The sequence below is a fragment of the Cetorhinus maximus genome, chromosome 16 (assembly GCF_964194155.1).
Source record: "Cetorhinus maximus chromosome 16, sCetMax3.hap1.1, whole genome shotgun sequence".
Taxonomy (NCBI): domain Eukaryota; kingdom Metazoa; phylum Chordata; class Chondrichthyes; order Lamniformes; family Cetorhinidae; genus Cetorhinus; species Cetorhinus maximus.
The window spans coordinates 15983209-16010063 of NC_135894.1; the positions used below are offsets into that span (position 1 = coordinate 15983209).

The 26855-nt window shown below is 46.8% G+C and overlaps 1 protein-coding gene across 2 annotated transcripts in view; it reads left to right on the plus strand.

Moving 5' to 3' along the window:
• Positions 1–26855, plus strand: part of LOC144691377 (E3 ubiquitin-protein ligase Midline-1) — a 372887-nt gene that overhangs the window by 154575 nt on the left and 191457 nt on the right. The window contains exon 1 of one of the 2 annotated variants that reach the window (XM_078559415.1): positions 26185–26471. The exons of the other annotated variant lie outside the window; for it this stretch is intronic. The gene's annotated coding sequence lies outside the window, so the exon portion shown is untranslated. Of the gene's footprint in view, positions 1–26184; positions 26472–26855 lie in introns of those variants that run through there. 2 annotated transcript variants of the gene reach the window in all.

Sequence of the window (26855 nt, forward strand, 5' to 3'; positions counted from 1 at the left end):
TTTGGACCTGCCCAGCTTTGCTCTCCATTAGCACAAGTGTTGAGGTGTCAGCTGTGGCTCAGTTCATAGCACCCTCGCCTTTGAATCAGAGGGTTGTGGGTTCATGTCCCACTCCCGGAAACCAAGAACTGTGATTGTACTCGAAAGAGTTGCAATCTGTGACTGTTGATAACTCGAAAGAATTAGCACAAGTGTTGTCACATAGTTTGACATCGGTAGGACCAAGAAAGAGGTTCCACTAAGGAAGTATGAGCAGCTAGGGGCTAAACTAAAAAACAGAACCACAAAAGTAGTAACCTTTAGATTACTAAACAAAAACAGAATTACCTGGAAAAACTCAGCAGGTCTGGCAGCATCGGCGGAGAAGAAATCAGTTAACGTTTCGAGCCTTCATGGCCCTTCGGTAGAACTGAAGCATAGTTAGAAGAAGGGAGAAATATAAATTGGTTTAAGGTGGGTGGGGTGGGGTGGGGAGGGGGGGGGAGAGAGACACATTGAGGGTGTGGTGATTGTGGAGATGAGCAGATAATCAAAAGATGTCACAGACAAAAGGGTCAAAGAGGTGTTTTGTCTGAGAAAAGTGCTAATTAAGAATGGAAGACAGGATATTCAAAGTACAGCTCTAGTGGGGGTGGGGTGGAAAGGCTAAAGGTTTTAGTTTTAGATTTAAAAATAATGGAAATAGGTGGGGAAAGAAGAATCTATATAAATTATTGAAAAGAAAATAAAGTGGGAGGTGGGGGGGGGGAAGAAACGGGGTGGGGATGGGGGGAGGGGGAGTTTAAGATCTAAAGTTGTTGAATTCAATATTCAGCCCGGAAGGCTGTAAAGTGCCTAGTCGGAAGATGAGGTGCTGTTCATCATTGGAGGTCAAGAGAGGGTCCTCAGTGCCCTTTTGGGGTTGTGATGATGTGCCATTTGAGGGAGGAAGCAAAGATGTCAGCATTGAACATCATTACAAAGTCAGGTTGCATGCCGTCTGGTTTCTACTCAGGGTGGACATCTGGCTGAGCAAAGGATGAGCGATGGGAATAACTGCATTTCACATGTCAGTCTTACAACTATAGCCTCACATTGCTCAGACCCTACACCAGTCTCTTCTCTTTCCATTGTAATCTCCGCTTCATCTGACACCCCTGCCTCTCCGCTACCTGTGGACCTGGCTTCACCTTCGCAGGCCATTTCCAATGCCTGCTCCTCCCCCTGACTGAGGATGAGAAAGGTGGGGATCCCCTCACCAGTCTGTCCTCGCTCCAGCACATTATGACACCTCTTCTCCAGTAAAGGAAAAAGTGCTGCCATTAGCCCCCCTCAACATGCTGGGACATTGCAGCCTCTTCATCCCCCCCCACCCCCATCCCACCCCCGCGCCCATCACGTTGTCACACACCACCCTTACATACATGCCAGCCATGGTCTATCAGGGCACATGATTATATGCCACATTGCACTCTGCATTTCAAACCCCTGAGCACTGCCAGCCACAAAGACGTCTACCCAAGATTCCAACTGGAATCAGTACTCACCCTGGCAGAGCGCAGAAGGTCACCGAACCTTTTCCAAAACTGGCAGGTTCTGCGAACTATGTCATGGCCGCTGACCAGTCCTGCCACCTCCTTCCAGACCTTCTTTGTGACGTGAGGTGCCCTCCTCTTACCGTCCCTTGGCAGCAAGGTGTCACAACAGTCACTGCCTGCAGCAAGACCCTCAGGTACTCATCTGAAGAACAGAGTTGGGTGGGGGGGTTTGGTGGTGGGTGGTGGTGGCAGACTGGACCCTGGCATTCTCATCATGCCTGGTATGGGCTATGGTCAACCATGCCATCCTGGACACAGGAGCAGCACTCTACATCAACCAGACACAGGAGCAGCACTCTACATCTAACAGACACAGGAGCAGCACTCTACATCAGCCCAGACACAGGAACAGCACTCTACATCAACCCAGACACAGGAGCAGCACTCTACATCAACCCAGACACAGGAGCAGCACTCTACATCAGCCCAGACACAGGAGCAGCACTCTACATCTAACAGACACAGGAGCAGCACTCTACATCTACCAGACACAGCAGCAGCACTCTACATCAACCCAGACACAGGAGCAGCACTCTACATCTAACAGACACAGGAACAGCACTCTACATCAACCCAGACACAGGAGCAGCACTCTACATCAGCCCAGACACAGGAGCAGCACTCTACATCTAACAGACACAGGAGCAGCACTCTACATCTACCAGACACAGGAGCAGCACTCTACATCAACCCAGACACAGGAGCAGCACTCTACATCAGCCCAGACACAGGAACAGCACTCTACATCAACCCAGACACAGGAGCAGCACTCTACATCAACCCAGACACAGGAGCAGCACTCTACATCAGCCCAGACACAGGAACAGCACTCTACATCAACCCAGACACAGGAACAGCACTCTACATCAACCCAGACACAGGAGCAGCACTCTACATCAGCCCAGACACAGGAGCAGCACTCTACATCAACCCAGACACAGGAGCAGCACTCTACATCAGCCCAGACACAGGAGCAGCACTCTACATCAGCCCGGACACAGGAGCAGCACTCTACATCTAACAGACACAGGAGCAGCACTCTACATCAGCCCAGACACAGGAGCAGCACTCTACATCAACCCAGACACAGGAACAGCACTCTACATCAACCCAGACACAGGAGCAGCACTCTACATCAGCCCAGACACAGGAGCAGCACTCTACATCAGCCCAGACACAGGAGCAGCACTCTACATCAACCCAGACACAGGAACAGCACTCTACATCAACCCAGACACAGGAGCAGCACTCTACATCTAACAGACACAGGAGCAGCACTCTACATCAGCCCAGACACAGGAGCAGCACTCTACATCAACCAGACACAGGAGCAGCACTCTACATCTAACAGACACAGGAGCAGCACTCTACATCTACCAGACACAGGAGCAGCACTCTACATCAACCCAGACACAGGAACAGCACTCTACATCAACCCAGACACAGGAACAGCACTCTACATCAACCCAGACACAGGAGCAGCACTCTACATCAACCCAGACACAGGAACAGCACTCTACATCAACCCAGACACAGGAGCAGCACTCTACATCAACCCAGACACAGGAGCAGCACTCTACATCTAACAGACACAGGAGCAGCACTCTACATCAGCCCAGACACAGGAGCAGCACTCTACATCAACCAGACACAGGAGCAGCACTCTACATCTAACAGACACAGGAGCAGCACTCTACATCTACCAGACACAGGAGCAGCACTCTACATCAACCCAGACACAGGAACAGCACTCTACATCAACCCAGACACAGGAACAGCACTCTACATCAACCCAGACACAGGAGCAGCACTCTACATCAACCCAGACACAGGAACAGCACTCTACATCAACCCAGACACAGGAGCAGCACTCTACATCAACCCAGACACAGGAACAGCACTCTACATCTAACAGACACAGGAGCAGCACTCTACATCAACCCAGACACAGGAACAACACTCTACATCAACCCAGACACAGGAACAGCACTCTACATCTAACAGACACAGGAGCAGCACTCTACATCAGCCCAGACACAGGAGCAGCACTCTACATCAACCCAGACACAGGAGCTGCACTCTACATCAGCCCAGACACAGGAGCTGCACTCTACATCAACCCAGACACAGGAACAGCACTCTACATCAACCCAGACACAGGAGCAGCACTCTACATCAGCCCAGACACAGGAGCAGCACTCTACATCAGCCCAGACACAGGAACAGCACTCTACATCAACCCAGACACAGGAGCTGCACTCTACATCAACCCAGACACAGGAGCTGCACTCTACATCAACCCAGACACAGGAGCAGCACTCTACATCAGCCCGGACACAGGAGCAGCACTCTACATCAACCCAGACACAGGAGCTGCACTCTACATCAACCCAGACACAGGAGCTTCACTCTACATCAATCCAGACACAGGAGCTGCACTCTACATCAACCCAGACACAGGAGCAGCACTCTACATCAGCCCAGACACAGGAGCAGCACTCTACATCAGCCCAGACACAGGAACAGCACTCTACATCAACCCAGACACAGGAGCTGCACTCTACATCAACCCAGACACAGGAGCTGCACTCTACATCAACCCAGACACAGGAGCAGCACTCTACATCAGCCCGGACACAGGAGCAGCACTCTACATCAGCCCGGACACAGGAACAGCACTCTACATCAACCCAGACACAGGAGCAGCACTCTACATCAGCCCAGACACAGGAGCAGCACTCTACATCAGCCCGGACACAGGAGCAGCACTCTACATCAACCCAGACACAGGAGCAGCACTCTACATCAACCCAGACACAGGAGCAGCACTCTACATCAACCCAGACACAGGAGCTGCACTCTACATCAGCCCGGACACAGGAGCAGCACTCTACATCAACCCAGACACAGGAGCAGCACTCTACATCAGCCCGGACACAGGAGCTGCACTCTACATCAGCCCAGACACAGGAGCAGCACTCTACATCAGCCCAGACACAGGAGCTGCACTCTACATCAGCCCAGACACAGGAGCAGCACTCTTCATCAACCCAGACACAGGAGCAGCACTCTACATCAACCCAGACACAGGAGCAGCACTCTACATCAGCCCAGACACAGGAGCAGCACTCTACATCAACCCAGACACAGGAGCTGCACTCTACATCAGGAACAGTGACCAAAAGATTAAAAAATCCAAACCAGCTCCCTGAGGCTCTGAGCACACCCTTCCTGTTCCCTGCTCCCACCCTCTTCCTGCCCCCGCGGGCAGTGCTGAGCCTCTCCCGGCACGCGTTTCACACTGGCCGGCAGTTGATTGGCCAGCCAGCATGAAATTGACTTTGGGAGCCAATCGCAGATGGGAGCGGATTTCACATCCTCCTCCGGACCAGCCAATCGCACCTGCACACCGGGCTGAAAATTCAGGCGATGGACTCCAGGGAAAGCTGAGTTTTTTCCAGAGGTGGATACAGAAGGATGTGGGATTGGGAGAGGAAAAGAGGATGTGGGAGGAGAGGGATACAAGAAAGTGATCGGACTTGGCCTGACGTTTAAATCTAAAAAGGAAAAGAAAGACTTGCATTTATATAGCACTTTTCACAATGCCTGGACATCTTAAAGTGCTTTACAGCCAATGAAATATTTTTTTGAAATGTAGTCACTGTTTTAAAGTAGGTTATGTCCTTTAAAAGCATCTTTAAATGGCCTCAAACATCCACGATGAGTTACTCAGTAACCCTCTGAAACAGTTTGATTACATTTCTGATAGTTTCCGCAGATTTAGTTTGGAAGATAACTGGCCACGTTTTGTATGTAGGTCACTATGGATCCAATCAGCATTTATCTTCCCTCTTATCTCCCTGATATCTCTCTTCCTTCATTCTTTATTTCCTTTCTACGAAGGGACTTTTGATCTCTAGCAGCATTTAGATAAACAGTTCTCTTTACATACTCCAGCCTTTGACATTGGAAATGTTATTATTTTCCAAGTTATCCTTCAAATCCTGCTTTTCTTTCTGCTTCTCTCAACTCTTGCACAATAACTTTTCCTGGGGAAGCAAACAGACTGAATTCAAAGTGGACATGTAGGTGAAAGCTGTGACTTGCTTTTAAGTCAAAAAATTGTGGGTTAAAGTCCCACTTCAGAGAGTTCAAGCAGTGCAGTACTGAGGGAGTGCTGAACTGTCAGAGATGCTGTCTTTGGGTGAGGCTTTAATCTGAGGCCCTATCTGCCCTCTCAGTTGGGTGTAAAAATCCCATGGCACTGTTTCAGAGAAGAGCAGGGGTGTTTACCCGGTATTTCTCTCCCCCCCACCCCCCCCCCCCTCCCACCCCCCACCATAAACCAGCTTATATTTCACCCCTCTCCTATTTTTGCTTAGTTCTGTTGAAGGGTCATGAGGACTCGAAACATCAACTTTGTTCTTCTCCGCCGATGCTGCCAGACCTGCTGAGTTTTTCCAGGTATTTCTGTTTTTGTTTTGGATTTCCAGCATCCGCAGTTTTTTGTTTTTACCTCTGTGTTTACCCGGTGTCCTGGTCAACATTTAACCTTCAACAAACATCAATAACAAATTATTTCCTGGCCATTGCTATGCTACTGTGGGACCTTGCTGTGTGCAAATTGGCTGCTGAGTTTCCTCAACACAATGACTGTACCTCTTTGGCTATAAAGTGCTTTGGGATGACCTGAGTCATGAACGGTGCTATATAAATGGAAGTCTTTCAAGTCTTTGCAAGCTGCAACAAGTGGAGTGCCACAGGGATCAGTGCTGGGGCCTCAACTATTTGCAATCTATATCAATCACCTGGCTGAAGGGACTAAATATATAGTGGCTAAATTTGCCGATGGCCACTAATATAGGTGGGAAAGTAAGTTGTCAAGAGGAGGTAGAGAGTCTGAAAAGGGATATGGCTAGGATAAGTGAGTAGGCAAAAATTTGGCAGATGGAGTGCAATGTGGGAAAGTGTGAACCTGTCCACTTTGGCAGGAAGAATAGAAAATTATTATTTAAATGGAGAGAGATTGCAGAACTTAGGGGTACAGAGGGATCTGGCTGTTTTGGTACATGAATCACAAGAAGTTGCAGGTACAGCAAGTGCTTAGGAAGGCAAATGGAATGTTGGTGTTTATTGTGAGGAGAATGGAGTATAAAAGTAGGGAAGTTTTACTGCAGCTGTACAGGGCCTTGGTGAGTCCACACCTGGAGTACTGTGTACAGCATTGATCTCCTTATTGAAAAAAAGATACAACTGCATTAGAAGCAGTTCAGAAAAGGTTCACTTGACTCATTCCTGGGATGAAGGGCCTATTTTATGAAGAAAGGTTGAACAGGTTAGGCCTATACCCAATGGAGTTTAGAAGAATGAGAGGTGACCCTATTGAAAGATATACGATCCTGAGGGGGCAGGATGGGGTGGATACTGGGAGGATGTTTCATCTTGTGGAGGAAACTAGAACTCAGGGACATAGTTTAAGAGTAAGGCCTCTCCCTTTTAAGACAGAGATGAGGAGAATTTTTTTCTCTCAGAGTGTGGAATTCTGTTCCCCAGAGCGTAGTGGAGGCTTCAAATGTATTCAAAGGCTGAGTTAGATAGACTTATGTTAGAAAAGGGAGTCAAGGGTAATGGGGGGCAGACAGGAAGATGGAGAAGAGATCACAATTGGATCAGCCATGATCTTATTTTATGGTGAAGCAGGCTCAAAGGGCCTAATGGCCTACTCCTAATCCTAAGTCCTATGTTCCTGGGACATGGGACATCGGGCTCAATTATGGAACAGTGCCAAAAAAGAAGGGATGGTTGGTCGCCTAGTGCTCACACCAACACCCACACTAGTTGGAAAGCGAGCAGCAAGTGGATGACATTTCACTTGTCAGTGAAACAGCCTTTTTTTTCTCTCCATGTCCAATACTCTTATAACTGATGAACAAAAGTGTTCAAAGAAAATTTGAAGAAGACAGAATGTTTTTTATTGCTGTGATGATTTTTCTCCTGGGTTAGGCTGCTGTCACTGGGATTGGGTGGTTGGGTTGTTGTTGTGGTGGTGGTGGTGGTGGTGGCGAGTGGGGGATGGTGGTGGGGAGTGACGGTGGTCGGGGTGAGGAGCATAGGAGCTTCTGTGCAGTAGAGGCTGAATAGCTGAGAGACACAAACCTGAGACGCTACAGCACTACCACTGGCAGCAAGGTGCAATTACAGTGTCTGATGATGAACAGGGTGCTCATAAAAGAATTGCAAAATTGGTGAGAGTGGGAATTTGGTGCAGAACCAATTGCTGGTTTGTTTATGTTTGAAGCAGTAGGTATTTCAAACTTTTGTCTTTAGTTCATGCAAATTATAGTGTAGAAGGAATAACTTACAACAAACTAAACAGTAGATACAAATAATATAAATAACCTAGACTAAGATATGACAAAGTAGCTTGTGTGTCTGGACTGCAGTATGTGGGAGTTTGTTAACAGTGAGATTATATACATATCTGGAGTAGTTATGTCTACCTTGAATCTCTCAGCTTCAGAGTCATTTCACTGGAATGAGAGTCGGGGACACTCTCGACACATAAGGGAGCGGGTATAGTTTCTGACCAGTTTGTTCAAGTTACACCTCATAGAGAGGTACAGGATCAGAATGGGGTTGGTGTGACTGATAGTGTACAGAATAAGGGGAAACCAGGTGAAGATCCACAGAGATTGATCCTATCCAACAGGTACAATGAACTTGCTACCCGTGAGGATAAGGGTAAAAGCTGTTGGAATGACAGCCAGAATGCAGAATATGGCACCTGGCAACAAGAGGTTGTCCAAAGTTGGGGGTGGGGGATTGGTGGTGGTGATGAGGAGGAGCAGGGGAAGTATAATGTGTTAGTGTAGGGGATTCAATAATTAAGAGATAGACATTGTATGCAGGATCGAGAGTCCCAAGAGGTATGTCGCCTATCTTGTACCAGGGTAAGGAACATCTTGAACAGGTTTGAGAGTATGTTGGAGAGGCAGGGGGAGGATCCAATTGTTGTGATCTGTGTTGGAACAACAGCATGAGGAAGAATAGGCAAGAAGTACCAGAAACTAAATAAAACAGGACCTCAATGGTTAGAGTCTCCAGATTTTCACCTGAGCCATATACAGATTGGCGTAGGGGTAAGCAGATGGAGAAGGTGAAGCTATGGCTAAAAGGGTGATGTGGGAAAGAGGGGTTCCATTTAATGGGATACTGGCACCAGTACTGGGGTAGGGAGGAACTGTGCCATTGGGCCGGGCTCCAGCTGAACTGGACTGGTCAGGTTCTGAGTGGGAAGGATAACTAGGATGGCCAGATGGACTTTAATCTAGTAAACTGGCAGCAGGGCTGAGGTGGAAGAGGTACAGTTCACAAACAAATGATGGGGAATAGAGCAGACAGACAGCCCGAAATTGTGCTTTAGGCACTACAGGTAAAGGGAAAATTAAAAGATGTGAAGTGATTAAACCAGGAGAGAGAAATAAATACATATGAGTAAAACAGAAGAGCTGTAGAACAAGTTAGTTTGTGTGGCCCAAATAAGCATTCTTTAGACAAATACATGAAGCATAAGGAACAACCTGAATGAATTGCAGGTGCCAATTCAGCTTGGAGGTTACACCATGATAGCCATTACTGAGATGTGGCTGCAAGACGCTCAGGACTAGGATGTAAATATACCGGGTTATAAAGGTCTACAGGAAAGATAGAGAAAATGTACAGGTGAAGGAGAAGCCTCAGAGATTAAGGGTGAAATTACTTCAATAATAAGCGAGGATATGATGTGAGGTAAACAGACAAGGATACTGTATGAGTAGAAGGAAGAATGGTAAAGGATTTAAGACTGGTGGCAGTTGTGTTTAGGTTCTTCTGTAGCAGCTGTGAAATGGTTGATTGTATAAATGTGGAGATTAAGCAAGTGTGTAGAAAAGGCAGAGTAGCTTTTATAGGGGATTTTAATTTTCATATAGATTGGGACAAGCAGAGTAACACATACCAGAAAAATAGCGAATCTCTTGAGTATGTCCAGGATAGTTTCCTGCAACTGTATGTTCTAAAACAAAGAAGCTGCATTAGATTTAGTAATACACCAGATTTAGTTAACAACCTAATATTATCGAACTCAATGTAATGTTTGAAGGGGTGAAAAGAAATAGCTACTAAGATCCTAGATTAGGATAAGGTTGACTTCAATCCCATGACATAAGACTGTCCGTAGTAAACTGGGTAAAACTGTTAATGGGTAAAATGACAGAAGATCAGTGGGAGGTGTTTAAAAAAGAATTAATTTCATTTGATACAGAATTAGTTTATATACCTAAGGGGCAAGGAACTCTACTTTCCAAAAGAAAACAGACATAAACAGCTAAAGAGGTGAGAGACAACATAAACCTAAAAGAAAAGGCATACGAAAATGCAAAAAAAAAACACAGATCCTGGCAAATGGGAAAGATGCACAGAACAGCAAAGGGTGACAGAATAGACAGTAATAACTGCAATAAGGGAATATAAGAAGCAGCCTGTAAGAGGTATCGAAATCAACAAAAACATTTTTACAATTACATTAGGAAATCCATGCAGACTAATATTGAATCAGGAAGGAGTCTCACTAAAATGAACATAAGAAAAGTAACAGATATGAAGAAAATAATGGCACTTAACGAATAACAAATCCCCCGGGTTTCCATCCCAGGGTTTTAAATGAAGTAGGCGAGAATGCCTAACTATAATCTTCCAAAGCTTTTTGGTTTGAGTGCTGTTCCTCTAGGTCAGGAAATTGTACCTGTCTCTCCGCTATTTAAGAAAGGTGAAATAGGGAAACCCAGGAATTATTATCCAGTTAGTCTAACATCTGCTGTCAGGAAATCACTGGAGTCTATAGTTAAGGATAGAGTGATTGAATATCTTGAACAGCTGATCCAGAGAGCGCCTGTATGGATTTGTAAAGGATAGGTCATGTCTGACTAAGTTGATTTCATTTTGTCACGAGGTGACTAAAGTAGACTGGGGAAATGTTATGTCTGTGCATGTTATTTATATGGACATCCAGAAGACATTTGGTAAAGTTCCCCTTAGATTGTTAGTTAGAGTTGAATTTCATGGAAGTGAATACAAATTATTGACCTGGTCAGGAAATTGGCTGAACAGAATGACTCAGAGAGTAGGGTTAATAGGTAGGTACTCTATTTGGCAGGATGTGACTTGTGTCCCTCAAGGATTTGTGCTGGAGCCTCAACGATTCACCATATTTATGAACAACTTAGATGATGGGATATAAAGCCACTTATCCAAATTTGCGATGACTCAAAGATGGGTGGCATTGCAACAATCTAAGTGGAAGCATCAAATTATAAAGAATTATTGATAGGTAAAGTAAATGGGAAAAACTGTGGCTAATGGATCTCAGTGTAGGCAAATGTGAGATCATTCACTTTTAACATAAATAAGATAACAGAGGAAATTGTCCAAAAGGTGAAAAGATGGGACCAGTGTAGGCCAAAAGGACTTGGGGGACCAAGTATATAGATCACTAAAGTGCCATGAACAGGTACAGAAAATAACCCAAAAGCTAATGGAATGTTGACCTTTATATCTAGAGGAATATAATACAATGCTTCAACCAGTCAAAGTCCTGGTTGACCACATCTTTGAGAAGTTTTGGGAACCACATCTTAAGAAGGACATTATTGGTTTTGAGTGCAGATTTACCAGAATAATAACCTGGACCTCGACATTAAATTACAAAGAGAGATTGCATGAGTTAGGGTCGTGTTCCTTATTAGAAGGTTAAGGTCTGATTTGATCAAAGTTTTCAAAATATTAAGATTGGGTGGTTAGAGAGAAACTATTTCTGCTGGTTGGGGAGTCTAGAACTAGGGGCATAATCTAAAAATTAGAACCAGACGTTTTAGGGGTGAAATTAAAGGCGGAATTTTATGCCGGCGGGATTTTACTGTCCCATCCCTGCCATGACGGGGCCATAAAATTCCATCCTAAGAAACACCTCCACAATCGAAAGGTGGTCGGAGTATGAAACTCTCTTCTGCAAATGGCATTGCTGCTAGATCAATTGCTCGTTTTAACTGTGAGAATGATAGATTTTTGTTAATCAAAGGTATTAAGGAATATTGGTCAAAGGTGGGTATATGGAGTTAGGTCACAGGTCAGCCATGATCTCATTGAATAGGGGAATAGGCCTACTCCTGTTCCTATGTTCTTAATTACAGTGTGACATGTTTACAAAGGCAGTTTCCATTGATTACATAAATGTTGGTATTTATAATGGGAATAGCTGATGCAAAACTTTCAGAGTATTACGGCAGCAGGTTAATTTTGTGGACAGGACATGTGGATGAAGATGTAAGCGTTTTAATACACTGTAGCTGTGGTGATCAAATGTTATTAAGAGCAAATAATCCCTCACTCCTCTGAATCCCTTTACCCCTCAGTACATGTTACGTGCAGTTAGTTTAATCTCTCGCTCCTATTTCAGTTTTAAAACATTTTCAATGAATTTGAGCGCACCACAATGCATGGAGCAGCTAATGCGAGTGCAGGCGCGAGGGTACATGCTCATACAGACAATAAAACAAAATAAAACAGCATTTGAGACAATGGGCTGGTTCTTCCTGGCTCTCGAGTAGGAGTGGAGCTGGGGCACCGGGGGTACAACTGAGGGTGCTATCATGTTGAGGTGCCCTCGCAGTCCCTGACATGCCTCAGCAGTGCCCACCTCTCCTGGTGGGGCTGGTGAGGCTTCAAAGCTGCCAGCCCTCTGTTTAGGCCTGCAGCTTCTGGAGCTCGCCCACCGTTAGGAGTCCGCTCTCAGGAAAGTAGCTCCCCCAGTCTCGCTGCCGACTAGTGGAGGGCATCAGGTCCCGAAGCCTGCAGGAAAATCCTGCCCTATCTGCAAGAAGGGAAAGGAGGTCTAGGCTACATGAGGGTAGGGAAAAAAAATCACAGGCCTGACTCCTGATCACCACCTAGATATCCCTGCTAAAAATGATAGGGTGTCACTATTGGTAAGGTATTTGGAAAGGTGCGGGGACATCTCAGTAGCAGCAAGACCAGGGATGTATAGGCCCTGCTAAAAGCACCAAGCCTTAATGCTTGGCCAGTTGATGCATCTAGCCTCGGATCTGTTGGGGTGGTGTGAGTGGAGGGGCGGGGAGATGGGGGGTTGATTTGCAGGGAAGATGAATTTTGAATGCCTTTGGCAGGAGTCTCACCCGATGGTCTGATTGGGTAGTAAAAGATGAAATGGCCAGGAAAGTGGCGAGTCGGAGTTGGGGGTGGGGAATTTTCGATTTTTTCCGCTGCTGCACACCATTTCACTGGGTGGTAGCGGTGACGAGAGAAGGGGAGGAGGGAACAATGCTGAAAACCAGGGTGCATGTCTGAACATTGAAGAAGAACAGGATTGAGCTTGCCTGTTTCAAATAGCCCTCTTCCGCCACGGAATATTTTGATATGTGAACATTTACAAAACCCTGTGGCATTTTGCAGCAACATAAACAGCACAGTGAGACTGCACTACATGAGTTAATCGTGTCAGATTTGAGCGTAAACAAAACCTCAGAGCTATTTCCTCTATGAACTCAATCTGTCTTTCCTGAGCCGGAGAGCAGTTTGCTGTCTCCAGAAGTAGATAGCTTTGGAATCCCATCTCTTACCAATTTAAGCAACAATTCTCTTGACTGATATCAGTGACCTAACCAGCAAAGCAGTATTGGAATCTGGGCTTCAGAGCTTTGCTAATTAACCGGACAAGAGTTACAACTATTGGCTGTGTATGGGGTTGAAAAGAAATGTCAGACTCACTATTTCAGCATGTAGTTTTCAGCAAAACTTCTCCATCTTCTTTCATCTGGACTGTAAGAGTCAGTTTCTGAGTGGATGTTTCATTGACAGTGACAGCTTGCAGTTCCATTCGAGTGGGCAGCTAAGAGTCAAATAAATTAGTGTGGGACTGGAGATACATATTTGTCAGGTTATGTAAGGACAGCAGAAGTTTCATTGCTGAAGGAGGTCAGTGAAACTGCAGGCTTTTCAACATCAGTCTAAAAACCTCATGAAATAGTACCAATAAAACTGCACCCCACTGTGAATTCAAACCTAAGGACTGTACTCCAGTATGAATCAGTGTCTGTGCGACTGTACCCCAGTATGAATCAGTGTCTGTGCGACTGTACCCCCAGTATGAATCAGTGTCTGTGCGACTGTACCCCAGTATGAATCAGTGTCTGTGCGACTGTACCCCAGTATGAATCAGTGTCTGTGCGACTGTACCCCAGTATGAATCAGCGTTCATAGATTTGTACTCAAGTGTTAAACAGTAGCGATAGAACCATTAACTGGTAAGAAGGAATACCCATTGTACCAAATCTAAGTATGAATCAGCGCTTTCAAGAGTGAGGTGAAATGCGAAAGGAAGGATTTAATATATTCAGAACTGCCCTGTTAGTACTTGTGTGACATCACTTCCCTCTTCAAAGTCATACTAGGAAAGGACTATTGCTGTTGGCCATGTGAAAGTAGGTCAAGAATTGTTGTTAAAGGAACAAGCAACAATGGTCAACAGTGTAGCGACCCAATCAAATGGTAAATTAAGATTAGATTGGGAATGACTGCATGCCTTTGCAGATCCATAAATTATCCCGTAATCTAAAGGATTTCTTCCTTTGTAGACATGAATGAATAAAACATGCCCCTTTCCAACAGTTTATTGGTCTGTTGTGATCTTTGTAGGTCTGAGATAAGGTTGTCCATGGTCACAGTTTACAGATACTGTGGGAGACAAGGCTGTTGGTAAACTTTGTTTTTAATGAACCTTACACTAACTATGTACCATTCAGACTTAGCATAATGCTCTACATAGAACTGTCTCTCAGTATAATTTGTCATGTGATTTTACATCACTGATGATGTAGACTACATATTTACATCTTTAACGTTAACCCTTTTTACTACATCTCCCCCCAAGTCTATTCAATACATTATTTACAGTATCCTTCTTCTCCCAGAAGTCTCTGTCTTCGTCTCTGGTTTGCAGAGATAAGCATTGTAATATTTTTACCTATCTCTCCAACCTTGTTCGCAACTCCCTTGGAGGTTATATCGGATTCAATTTCTCCTTATTCTCTCTCGAACTCTGTAGAATAGTGTGTGAATCATCCGAGACTATGGCCTGACCTTTACTGAGGTCGGCCGCATGCCCACCCAAACACACGTGAAGTTGCACGAGATGACGTTGGGTGTGCGTCCCAACGTCATCGTGCACAGGAGCAATATTGAGGTTGGCAGGCACACGCATGAGTCAGAGCCGCACCAGCCGACAATTAAAGGGCCAATTAAGGCCATTAAAAAGCCAATTATACCCAATTTTACATTGCCCGTGTGGTTTCATGCTTGTCGCACGAGCAAAATGGGCAGGTGGGCAGCCTGTTTTTAACGAATTGTCATCCAAGGGCAGGATAAATAGGGTCTGGAGCATTGCTATTGGGAGTAGTGAGGAGTTTAGGAGATAGTTTGCTGCTGGTTGCTTAGTGAAATTTGACAGCTTTATCTCTGTTTTGAGCTTCAGCCTTTGCATTGCTGGCCTTCATTTCAGGACTCATTAGTGTCTCCAAGGCCCCTGGAGGATTTATACCGTGTGGACCCTTCAAGTCACAAAACAGCCTTCTGCTTCTCTTGTAAGGGGGATTGTGGTCTCTGGTGGAGGCACCTCCTCTGAGGAGGAAGAGAGCAGCAGAAGGAAGACAAGGCCAGGCGTCCATAGGTAACGTCCAAGGGAGTGACCTGTGGGAGGAGAGGCGCAGGCACAGTGGGCGCAGGGCCAGCAGGTAGTCCAAGGAGGAAGGGGCTGCAGAAGACGCCATTATCCTGCTGCCAGGGTTTACAGGCAGCGATGCAGCTACCTCAATATTGTGAGGTGCAGTGCCGAAGGAGGCTCCGCTTCTCCAGGGAGACAGTGACCTCCATTTGTCAGATGATCGGCCCTGAGATCAGCTCCGACTGTGTGGGTGGACACCCCATGCCAGTGGCTCTGAAGGTCACAGTAGCCCTCAACTTCTGTGCCTCCAGATGTTTCTAGGGATCAGTGGGGATCTGTGTGGAGTCTCCCAGTCAGCTGTTCACAGTTGTGTCAAGCTGGTGATTGATGCTCTGTTCAGGCAGGAACTGACATTTATTCATTTCTGGACGGACAAGGCCAGCCAGACACAGCGAGCCAGAGGTTTTGCGGCCATTACTGGCTTCCCCCGTGTCCAGGGTGCCATAGACTGTACACATGTGGCCATCCAGGCACCAGCAGGTGAGCCCGGTGCCTTCGTCAACAGGAAGGGCTTCCACTCCATGAACGTGCAGATAGTGTGTGATCACAGGATGCTGATTCTACAAGTCTGTGCAAGGTACCCAGGCAGCTCCCACGACGCCTACATCCTCAGCCACTCCCAGGTGCCGGGGCTCTTCAGTGCTCCAGCCCGGCTGGATGGATGGCTGCTGGGTGACAAAGGCTATCTGTTGAAAAGGTGGCTCATGACACCTCTCCAGCACCCAAGAACATAACCAGAGCAGAAGTATAATCGGAGACATGCCTCCACACGGGCGGACATTGAGAGGACCATAGGTCTGCTGAAGATAAGATAAAGGTGCCTGGACCGTTCAGGGGGAGCACTACAATGCGCCCCAGAGTGTGTGTCATTGATAGTGGTTGCATGCCGCGCTCTCCACAATCTGGCTCTGGCAAGGGGGGACCCACTTCCTGGTGGCACCTCCTCTGAGGAGGAAGAGAACGGCAGAAGGAAGATAATCTTGAGGAGGAGGATCTTGACGCAGCTCCACAGGCCACAGATGATGACTCTAGTAGATCAGAAGAGGAGTCTGTGGAAGAGCATGGTGAGGGCGTGGAGGCAGACCTCTGGAAGATTCAGGAAGGAAGCTTCAATGCTGCTTCAACTAGGCTGCCAAAGCACTGCTTTCAACTCAAGGCCGGAGTCCCGCCTCCTTCCCAGATCTTTGAAATGACATATTCCATTGAACCCAAAGTCCAGTCAGTACCTGTGCAAAAAAGTTCAGAGCCACTCAGGTCCAGCATGCCCTGCACCTACAAAACAAGTGAAGCATACTCAGGCCATTAACACAAAAGCAATATTTATATAATGTTGACACTCACAGAAGTTGGACGTAACAACATAAGTAAACAAATTAACAAAACGTTGTAGAACAGAAGATCACCCGTGAACAGTCCCTCTTGTGCTCATGGTCCCTTAAACGTATGTTTACGAATGCTGGTGTCTTGCCCCCCACATCATTGGCAGTAGTACGGGAGGCAGCCTGCTGACTGTACTCTCCTGTTAGCCTTGGTGACCTTGGTGGTCACCCTCTGGCCAGCGGAACCTATGCAGGCCCTGCCTGTGAGAGAGTGTCCAGTGCCACGGCTGGGCAATCTTCAGTCATCGCAGCCTCATCAGATGCCATGGTCACTGGCAGAGGGGCGGAGGAGCTGCTGCCATCATCCAGAGCGCCCTGAGAGGAGCTTCCAGAGACGACAAGCAGCTTGTGCGTCAACATGAGTTCGCTCTGGACCTCCCTGCTCACCATTGATGAACGGGCACCTAGTAGAGATATCAGGTGCCTCATCCACCTCTCACACTGGCAAAGACCTTCTGAAGTCAGTGCCTGTGTGAGGGCTTGCAGGTCCGAGCACAACCCAATGCCTGAGTCTGTTCCTGGAGCTGCCTCTCCAGGAGAATAATCACTCTTTCAATGGAGGAGGCAGTGTGCTTGGTGCTGAAGATCAACACAGTGCTCATGTTCCACATGGACTCCTCCATGACATAGACCATGGCACAGAAACCCTCAGAAATCTCTGCCAGATCCTCCCGCGCATCCCACTGGACATCCAGCATCTGCTGCCTAATGGACGGCTCTAGAGGCTCATCATCTGCCTCGGGCCAAGCGTGGTCCTGGTCTCCAGCTGTCCTCTTACTGCCGGCGCCCTGGGCACTCTCTGCCTCACTTGCTCCTCGTGCGACTGCGCTCTGCTCTCACCTCTGTGCACTGACATTGTAGCCGACAATCTAATGCCCACCGAGGTGCTGGTATCTGCACTGGTGCCTAGTGCAGAGAGGGGGTGTGAAGCAGGCGCATCTGAAGGCCACTGGTCCTCCAGTGTCAAGGGTGGCTCACTGGGTCCCTGCACTCATTGACTGGATGGTGATTCTAGGGGAGAAAAACGACATGTCAGTAGCATTAGTCATCACCCTGTCACTGTACATGCCAGGCACCCGGGTAAGCCAATGAAGATCTGCATCATGGTGCCCTCATCTTTCAATGAACAATGGGGATTCCAGGTTTGAGGTTTCCATTACAGATAAGACAACACACCAATGTTTACAGACTTCAACACTCTCGCACAGAAATATAGAAACTAGGAGCAGGAGTAGGCCATTTGGCCCTTCGACCCTGCTCCGCCATTCATTATGATCATGGCTGATCTTCTATCTCAGCGCCATATTCCCACTTTCTTTCCATACCCCTTGATGCCCCTAATATCCAAAAAATTATCTATTTCTTTCTTGAATATACTCAGTGACCCGGCCTCCACTGCCTTCTGTGGTAGAGAATTCCACAGGTTGACCACCCTCTGAGTGAAGAGATTTTTCCTCATCTCAGTCCTAAATGGCCCACCCCGTATCCTGAGACTGTGGCCCCTGGTTCTAGATTCCCCAACCAGGGGAAACATCCTCCTTGCATCCAGTCTGTCTAGCCCTGTTAGAATTTTATACATTTCAATCAGATCCCCCCTCATTCCTCTAAACCCTTGTGAATACAGGCCCAGCCGAACCAATCTCTCCTCATACGACAGTCCTGCCATCCGCGGTATCAGCCTAGTGAGCCTTCGCTGCACCCCCTCCAAGGCAAGTATATCCTTTCTTAGGTAGGAAGACCAAAGCTACATGCAATGCTCCAGGTGTGGTCTCACCAAGGCTCTGTATAACTGCAGTAAGACATCCCTACTTCTGAACTCAAATCCTCTTGCAATGAAGGCCAACATACCATTTGCCTTCCTAATTGCTTGCTGCACCTACCTGTTTACTTTCATTGACTGGTGTACAAGGACACCCAGATCCCTTGGGACATCCACATTTCCCAATATATCACCATTTAAATAATACTCTGCCTTTCTGTTTTTCACACCGAAGCCTATAACTTCACATTTATCCATGTTATACTGCCATCTGTTTGCCCACACACACAACTTGGCTAAATCACTCTGAAGCCTCCTTGCATCCTCCTCACAACTCACAACCCCACCCAGCTTTGTGTCATCAGCAAACTTGGAAATATTGCATTTGGTTTCCTCATCCAAGCCATTTATATATTTCGTGAACAGCTGGGGCCCAAGCACTGATCCCTGCGGTACACCACTAGTCATCACCTGCCATCCAGAAAAAGACCCATTTATTCCCGCTCTCTGTTTCTGGTCTGTCAACCAATTCTAAATCAATGCCAGCATATTACCCCCGATCCCATGTGCTTTAATTTTTCCCACTAGCCTCTTATGTGGGACCTTATCAAAAGCCTTCTTGAAATCCAAATACACCACATCCACTGGTTCCCCCTTATCTATCCTACTAGTTACATCCTCAAACTCCAGTAAATTAGTTAAGTATGATTTCCCTTTCACCTGTGTACTACACTGTTACATTTGTCAGACTCCTGCCTCTCCATGACCAGTGGACCAAGCTGGGCACCGGTATTCCATCTCTAAGGCAGCCATCTCATACCTCATCAATATGAGCAGGTTTGGGAAGCCTCTCCCCTTCCTTGACCTCTCAATGTTGTTATGGCTTCTCTTCTCTTGAAAGAACAGAGGAGCATTGATGAGTCCACTCTCTACCTGCAGCGCCATTGCAGCCTGGCCAACCTCACCTGAGGAACACCTTGCAGGGCACATCCAAGTCGTGGCCCTCAGCCCGCAAAACAATCAGGCCAAGCAGCCAGCGCTCACCACCTTAGCCGGCGGCAATGTCACTCAGACTCTTATACCCCTGAGCACCATGGGGGTATGGCCAGCCATTAATACTTCTCCACACTGATCCATGCCAACTGCATACTCACCCTTGCCAAGCGCAGCAGATCGTTAAACCTTTTGCGGCACTGCACCCATGTGCCGCTGCACAACATCATGGCCGCTGACCTAGGTAGCCACCTCTGCCCATGCTTTCTTGGTCAGGTGTGGTGGCCTCCTCTTGCCATCCCTGGGGATGAGGATGACCCGCCTGGCACTGAACTTCTCCACAAGGATTCCCAGGCACTCATCCAAGAACCAGGGGGCTGAGTGCCCACCGGACTTGCCTTCCCGCCTGGCATGCCCAGCAGGTGCAGATGCCATTGCAGCTCAAAGGAAATGTTTCACCAGACAACGCCAAAGCCACAAAGTGTCCCCTGGCAGCTTTCAGGGAGCTGCCTCTGCTGCTTTTAAATGCCCCACCAGGTCGCCATTGGACCCGGTGCCTGACAGGCTCCCACCCCCGCCTGGTCCTACTGACCATTGAACAGACACGTTTCACGCTGGGCGGCCCTTAATTAGCCACCCAGTGTGAAATCGCGATCTCACCCAGGAGTGGATTATACATCCGTTTCTGGGCCCACCCACTTGGTGTGCACGTCAAGCGTGAAATTCAGGCCTATTAGCTTTCTGCTCAGGTTGTCTTCCTGATCATACGGGTAGTTAGTCTATTCCATTGATGACCTCCTTATTATATACATGAGTGCTGTTCAATTTCTTCTCACTACTCCATTTCAGTCTATACAAGATGAGAGTGCGGACTTTGTGTTTTTTTCAACACTTGGCCTTCTCGACTCTGGTCACATTTCCAGACTGATTCCCCTGGTTGGGGTTCATGCACTATATGGCGTTGATTGTAGTTGCTGGTTTGATTTGCATGATACTCACCCTCCATCTCCCTTACTCTCTCTATATCAATTACTTTGAGACATGGCATGAGTGGAAGAACAGTCACCTTCCCATCCGAAATTCTGATGGAGCCAAACCATTCTGAAGTGGTGTGCAACCTAGCTCAGCAGTGCTGAGTTGATGTAATTTTCTTTAAACAAAGCTTTTACCATCCTTACACCTCTTTCGGCCTCTCCATTTGCTTGTGGGTACCTCAGTGAACTAGTTGTGTGGACAAATCCATCAAATTCTTTTGTGAACTTCTTAAAACATTCATTCGCAAACTGTTAGCCATTGTGCGAAATGACTAGATCTGGAATGCCATGTGTGGCAAAAATTTCTTTTAGTGAATTCATGACTGCTTCTGAGGTTTTACCATGAAGACTTTTAACCTTTCTCCATCTGGAGTAATAGTTAACAACTTTAAAAAGGTCCAGTCCGAGGCATTCCCATGGTCCGGATGGAAATGAGGAGATCTCATCAGTGGTTCCTTTTGCTCTTTGTGATGGATTGCACAGGTGATGCAGCTTGAAATCATTTCTTCTTGTGACTTTGGGATCCCTTGCCACTGAACTGAATTTCGCACTCTGGCATGACACTTTGTAATGCCCAGGTGTCCCTGGTGTATTCTCTGAAGGATCTCGAGTTTGAGCACTCTAGGTATGACCAACCTCTCATCATGAATCAGTAAGTCATCCACGACACTGAGATGTCTTCATTGCCCGAAGTGTTGTTTCAGCAGGAGATTGTTTAGAACATATTCTAGCCATCCACTAATGCTCTAATGTTAGCACATTCTTCACCTGCTTTTTGTGTTTACCGAATTTCATTCAGCCTCTGTGTTGTTGCCAGTAGGAATTTTGTGGCCAGTGAGGTATGTGACTCCATATCTCCAACAAAATTTATGTCCTCCTGTTCAGGCTTCTCAACACGGATGCTTAACAATGCGTCTGCTCTTATTGGTTGTTGACATACTCGGTTATGGGATTGGACATATTCAGTTGCTGGACATATTCGGCAATGGGAGCTGCTGCCATCGTCCATAGCGCCCTGAGAGGAGCCCGCAGAGACGACAAGTAGCTCGTGCGCCAACATGAGGTCACCCTCACCATTGATGGATGGGCACCTAGTGCAGGCAGCCAGGGCTCACCCCCTTGGCCAGCTCAGGCATCATTGACAGTTGGCACTCAAACTCTAGCAACCCTGAGCTCCACGGGGGACAGCCAGCCCATAATGCTTCACCACACTGCTCCATGCCAACACGGTACTCACCCTTCCCAAGAGCCGCAGTTCATTGAATCTGTTGCGGCACTGCACTCATTTGCACCGCACAACTTTGTAGATGCTGACCTCGGCTACCACCTCCTTCCAAGCTCTTTTTGTCTGCCGCGGTAGCCTCTTCCTTCCATCTCTGAGGATGAGGGTGTCCCTCCTGGCAGCCACCTCTTCAAAGAGCACCACGAGGCGCTCGTCCAGAAACTGGGGGGGCCGAATGCCTACCCATGCTCCCATCTCGCCTGACATCTCCAGCCACAGTTGAGGCCATAGCTCCAGTCTCCAGACTGCTGAATATGATTCTCCCCTGGCAGCCTTCAAGGGGCTGCCTGTGCCTTTTTAAACCGCCTGCCTGGTCGCCATTGGACCCGGCACCCGACAGGCCCCTGTCCCCCGCCCAGCCCTTCCCGACCATTGGGAAGATGCGCTTCATGCTGGGCAGGCCTTAATTGGCCAGTCAGCGTGAAATCGCGGTTGTGGGCCAATTACGGGTGTGGCCAGTTTCCCAACAGGCCCCGGGCCCACCGATCGCACGCGTCCACCAAGGGTAAAATTCAGGCCAAAGTTTCTGTGATTTCTCTTCCTTTGCACTGAAGTTTATCAGTCAACTGGCCCTTAACCTTCAGTTGAAAGCCTCATGGACCGTGCAGTTGTATGGTCAATGGCTGGAGGAAGTCTTGCTTTAGCCACTGTTCTGCATCTGAAAAAAACTGAAACTCCTGCTTCAGTGTCTAATTTGAAGTTGTTTTATGTCCGTTGACCATAATGTGTGTGCTCCAAAAGTTCCCATTAAATCCTGCAATTTACCCCAAGAATGGCACTCCATTGCCTTTCTTGTCACAAACCTCTTGAATGCTACATGATCTAAGTTGTTTCTCCTTTAATTTTTGTGTTAGGAGTATTTTGCTGCAGCATGCAGATTTAAAATGGCCCCTCTTCTCGCTGGAATGGCACTCCACGTTTTTGACGGGGCATTCTTCACGCCAGTGTAGCTTTTTCCCACCACAATGAAGACACTGAATTAGTTGTGCTGCTACTTCTGTGTCCTACAAGCTGCACCGTATCAGCCACTTTTCTCCACGAGATCTCTTTGTCACCTCGATTAAAAATCCGATTTTGCTTTCTCACTTCCACCTGCCTTGTTAACTGCGCAGCCATCGATAAAGTCAAATCCTCCCTTGACTGCAGAAAATCTGAGAAAGCCTCCTCTAAGACTCCTACAAAATTGCGGTCCCAAATTAATTCGTCTTTCAAGGTTCCATATTCGTAATTCTCAGCTAATTGATAGTGAAGGACTCTACGTGCTCTCCTGGTCTTTGGGTCCACCTATTCAACTTTGCCCTTTCTATTATGGTGTTACTTCAAAGACTAAAGTAAGTACCAAAGGCTTTGATAATCTTTCCCTATGTCACCATGTCTTTGTTTGTGCCCTTTCTGAACTAGATGTCATCTGCACTACTGGCTATGGTGTAGAGTAAGGTACTGACCTCTTCCTTGCTGGCCTTCTCTGCTAATCCCAAACCTGTCTGTACCTGGTAAACCTGCGACACCAGTTCAGCCACTTCTCAGCTTGCGTTGGGCATTCCATGTGTTCAAAGCACTCTGGTAAAGGCAGGGTTTCCTTCATGGCTTCCCTCCACTGTAGCCTTTTCTGGTGTTCCGTTGGTGATTTTCCCATGCTGTCCTTATCCTGCAGTCATTTCTCTTGCTGCTTCTTTCAATCGCTGAGCTCTTCACTTGTTGCTCCTTTTGTTGTGTTTTCCACTGTCACCATCTATTATCACTGTTGTGGGTCTTAGATAAAGTTGTTCGTGATCTGAACTTACAGACACTGCTGGAGACAAGGCTGTTGGTGAACTTTGCGGTTGGTGACCGCTTTGCGGAACACCTTCGGTCTGTCCGCAAGTATTACCCAGACCTCCCTGTCGCTTGCCATTTCAACACTCCACCCTGCTCTCATGCCCACATGTCCATCCTTGGCCTGCTGCAATGTTCCAGTGAAGCTCAATGCAAACTGGAGGAGCAGCACCTCATCTTCCAACTAGGCACTTTACAGCCTTCCGGACTGAATATTGAATTCAACAACTTTAGATCATGAACTCTCTCCTCCATCCCCACCCCCTTTCCGATTTTCCCCCTCCCTTTTGTTTTTTTCCAATAATTTATATAGATTTTTCTTTTCCCACCTACTTCCATTATTTTTAAGTGTATTTCCATCCATTGTTTTATCTCTACCTTTTAACCTATTTCGATCCCTTCCCCCCCACCCCACCCCCACTAGGGCTATCTGTACCTTGCTCATCCTGCTTTCTACCCTTAATTAGCACATTCCTTTAGATAATATCACCACCTTCACCACCTCTTTGTCCTTTTGTCTGTGACATCTTTTGGTTATCTCCGCCTATCACTGGCCCTTTATCCAGCTCTTCTTGTCCCCCCCGCCACACAAACCAGCTTATATTTCACCTCTCTTCTATTTTTACTTAGTTCTGTTGAATGGTCATTCGGACTCGAAACGTTAACTGTGCTCCTATCCGCAGATGCTGTCAGACCTGCTGAGTTTTTCCAGGTATTTTTGTTTTTGTGTTGGTGAACTTTACCTTTTATTGGACATTGCACTAACTATGTACAGTACATACTTAGCATGAGGCTCTACATAGAACTATCTCTCTTCACGCTCTGTTGTCATGTGATCTTACATCTCTGATGATGTAAACTATATATTTACATGTTTAACATTAACCCTTTATACTCCACCCATAATCTGATAGATTTCTTTCTTTGTAGACATGAAGGCATAATGCATGCCCCTATCCAACTGGTTATTGCTAGGTCAAGTTACCATGTGATACTTAATGATTAAATTGACTTGAGTTTTGACTAATGAGTGTCTGTCCTGGCTCAGCTGGTAGCTCACTCACCTCTGAGTTAGAAAATGTAACTCTTTCGAGTACATTCACAGTTCTTGGTTTTCCGGGATTGGGACATGAACCCACAACCTTCTGACTCAAAGGCGAGGGTGCTATGAACTGAGCCACAGCTGACACCTCTTAGAAAATGTATTAGTACAAGTCTCTACTCCAGAGACATGAGCACATAATTCAGGCTGACACTCCCATTGCTTTACTGAGGGAGTGTTGCACTGTCAGAGGTGCTAGCTTTTGGATGAAACATAAAACTGAGGCACCATTAGCCCCCTCAGGTGGATGTTAAAGATCCTGCCCTCTTCCTAACTTGTTCCCACAGAACAAAGAGAGTGCGGTATCATCTGGTCAATTAGCATGGAGTGATTTCCCAGCACAAAGTTTAAACAAAGAATGTGAGATCCCTGTGTGTGTGTGTGTGTGTGTGAGATGCGGGGGGGTGGGGGCTGTGTGAGTGAATGGATTTAACTGTTCCTCTTGTGCCAAGTCTTTTGATTGTGACTGCAGACTTCTTTGAGCACAGCGGATAATGGGATTCTGAAGATGAAGCAGGTACGATTATTCGAATCAACTGTGGCTAATTTGAAAGCTTTGCCATGTGTTTTTGCCTTGCCACTGAAGCACTTTTGCGGTGGACTGAACATTGCTGCTAACTGCAGCAAGAATGAGAGTTCCCCCACCGTGTCAAAAAAAAGCTATCCGGTCATTAACTCATTGCTATTTGTGGAAACCTGATGGGCAAGAAGGAGTTACGGGCTTTCATGCATTACAACACTTCCTAATTTCCCCATTCACTTTAATGTACTTTGAGACAAGCTGCAACCCTGAAAGGCCCTGTATATAAATACAAGTTTGCTCGCCTCTTTTAATGATAGAATCAGGATCCCAAGTGTAAACTGAACCAATATTTGTCTTTTGTTCTTGTGAGTTGTAGCTGTTAACAATTGTGAACTGGTGATCACATTAACGTTGAGACAGCCCGTGACAGCTTGGACATCCCTCCCAGGACGATGAGGGTGTGATTTAGTTCCATCTTCATGGTTCAACCACCTGCTATAGCTTTTTACTTGCTGAATTTAATCAAGGGAGTTGCAGGCAGGGAAAAGAAAGGAAAGGCCATGTTACTGTTTCCAACAGGCCCCTAGATATTTCAGCCCATGTTCATCAGCTGATCCGCAGAGGCTCTTAAAAGTTTTCCCACAGGCCAGTCTGGTTTTGTGTTCATTTTAGAGATAGTTTGAAATACAGTTCAGTTAGAAGACAGGGATGCAGCAATTTACCATATCTCCTCCCCTTTAGCTTGCTCGTGTCTTTGATCTCAGTTGCCCTTTATCTTGAAATACCTATAAAATCTTCCTTAATCCCAGTGTAGACATGTTAGCCTCCTCCCCCTGAGCCTGATTGGCGAGGCTCAATCACAGCCTCCCCCAGCTCGCTGCAGCTGATTAGAGCTTGGGTTACATTAACGAAGGAAGCAGCCAGATATGTCCCCCTCTTCCTAACTTGTTCTCACAGACCACAAGGAGAGAGTGCCGTATCATCTGGTCAATTAGCATGGAGCGAATTCCCAGCACAAAGTTTAAACAAAGAATGTGAGAAGCTGATAGACCCCTGTGTGTATGTGTGGAGGGGGGAAGTGAATGGATTTAACCCTTCCCCTTGTGCCAAGTTTTTTGATTGTGACTGCAGACTTCTCCGTGCACGGTGGATAATGGGATTCTGAAGATGAAGCAGGTACGATTATTCGAATCAACTGTGGCACAGCTCTCTGGCTAGTTTGAAAGCTTTGTCATTTGATTTTTGTCTTGCCACTGAAGCGCTTTTGCAGCGGACTGAACATTGCTGCTAACTGCAGCAAGTGAATGGAATCAGTGGCCTAAGTCTCTGTCAGTTAATTAGTGGGCAGCCAGTAGGAAGTCTGGCAAGTTTTTTTGTGTGTTGTCTGGGCCCTTTGATCACTTGTGTGGCAAATGGACGTGCAGTGTCTCCATGGCAACCCATGCTTGTAGGTTGGTGGGAACAGAAAGGATTCTTCAGCATGGACAAAGAGCAGTTTGTTAGCATACTTGATTTTAAACAGCGGTGCAGATTCGTGCCGTAGGTGACTCACTTTAAAGT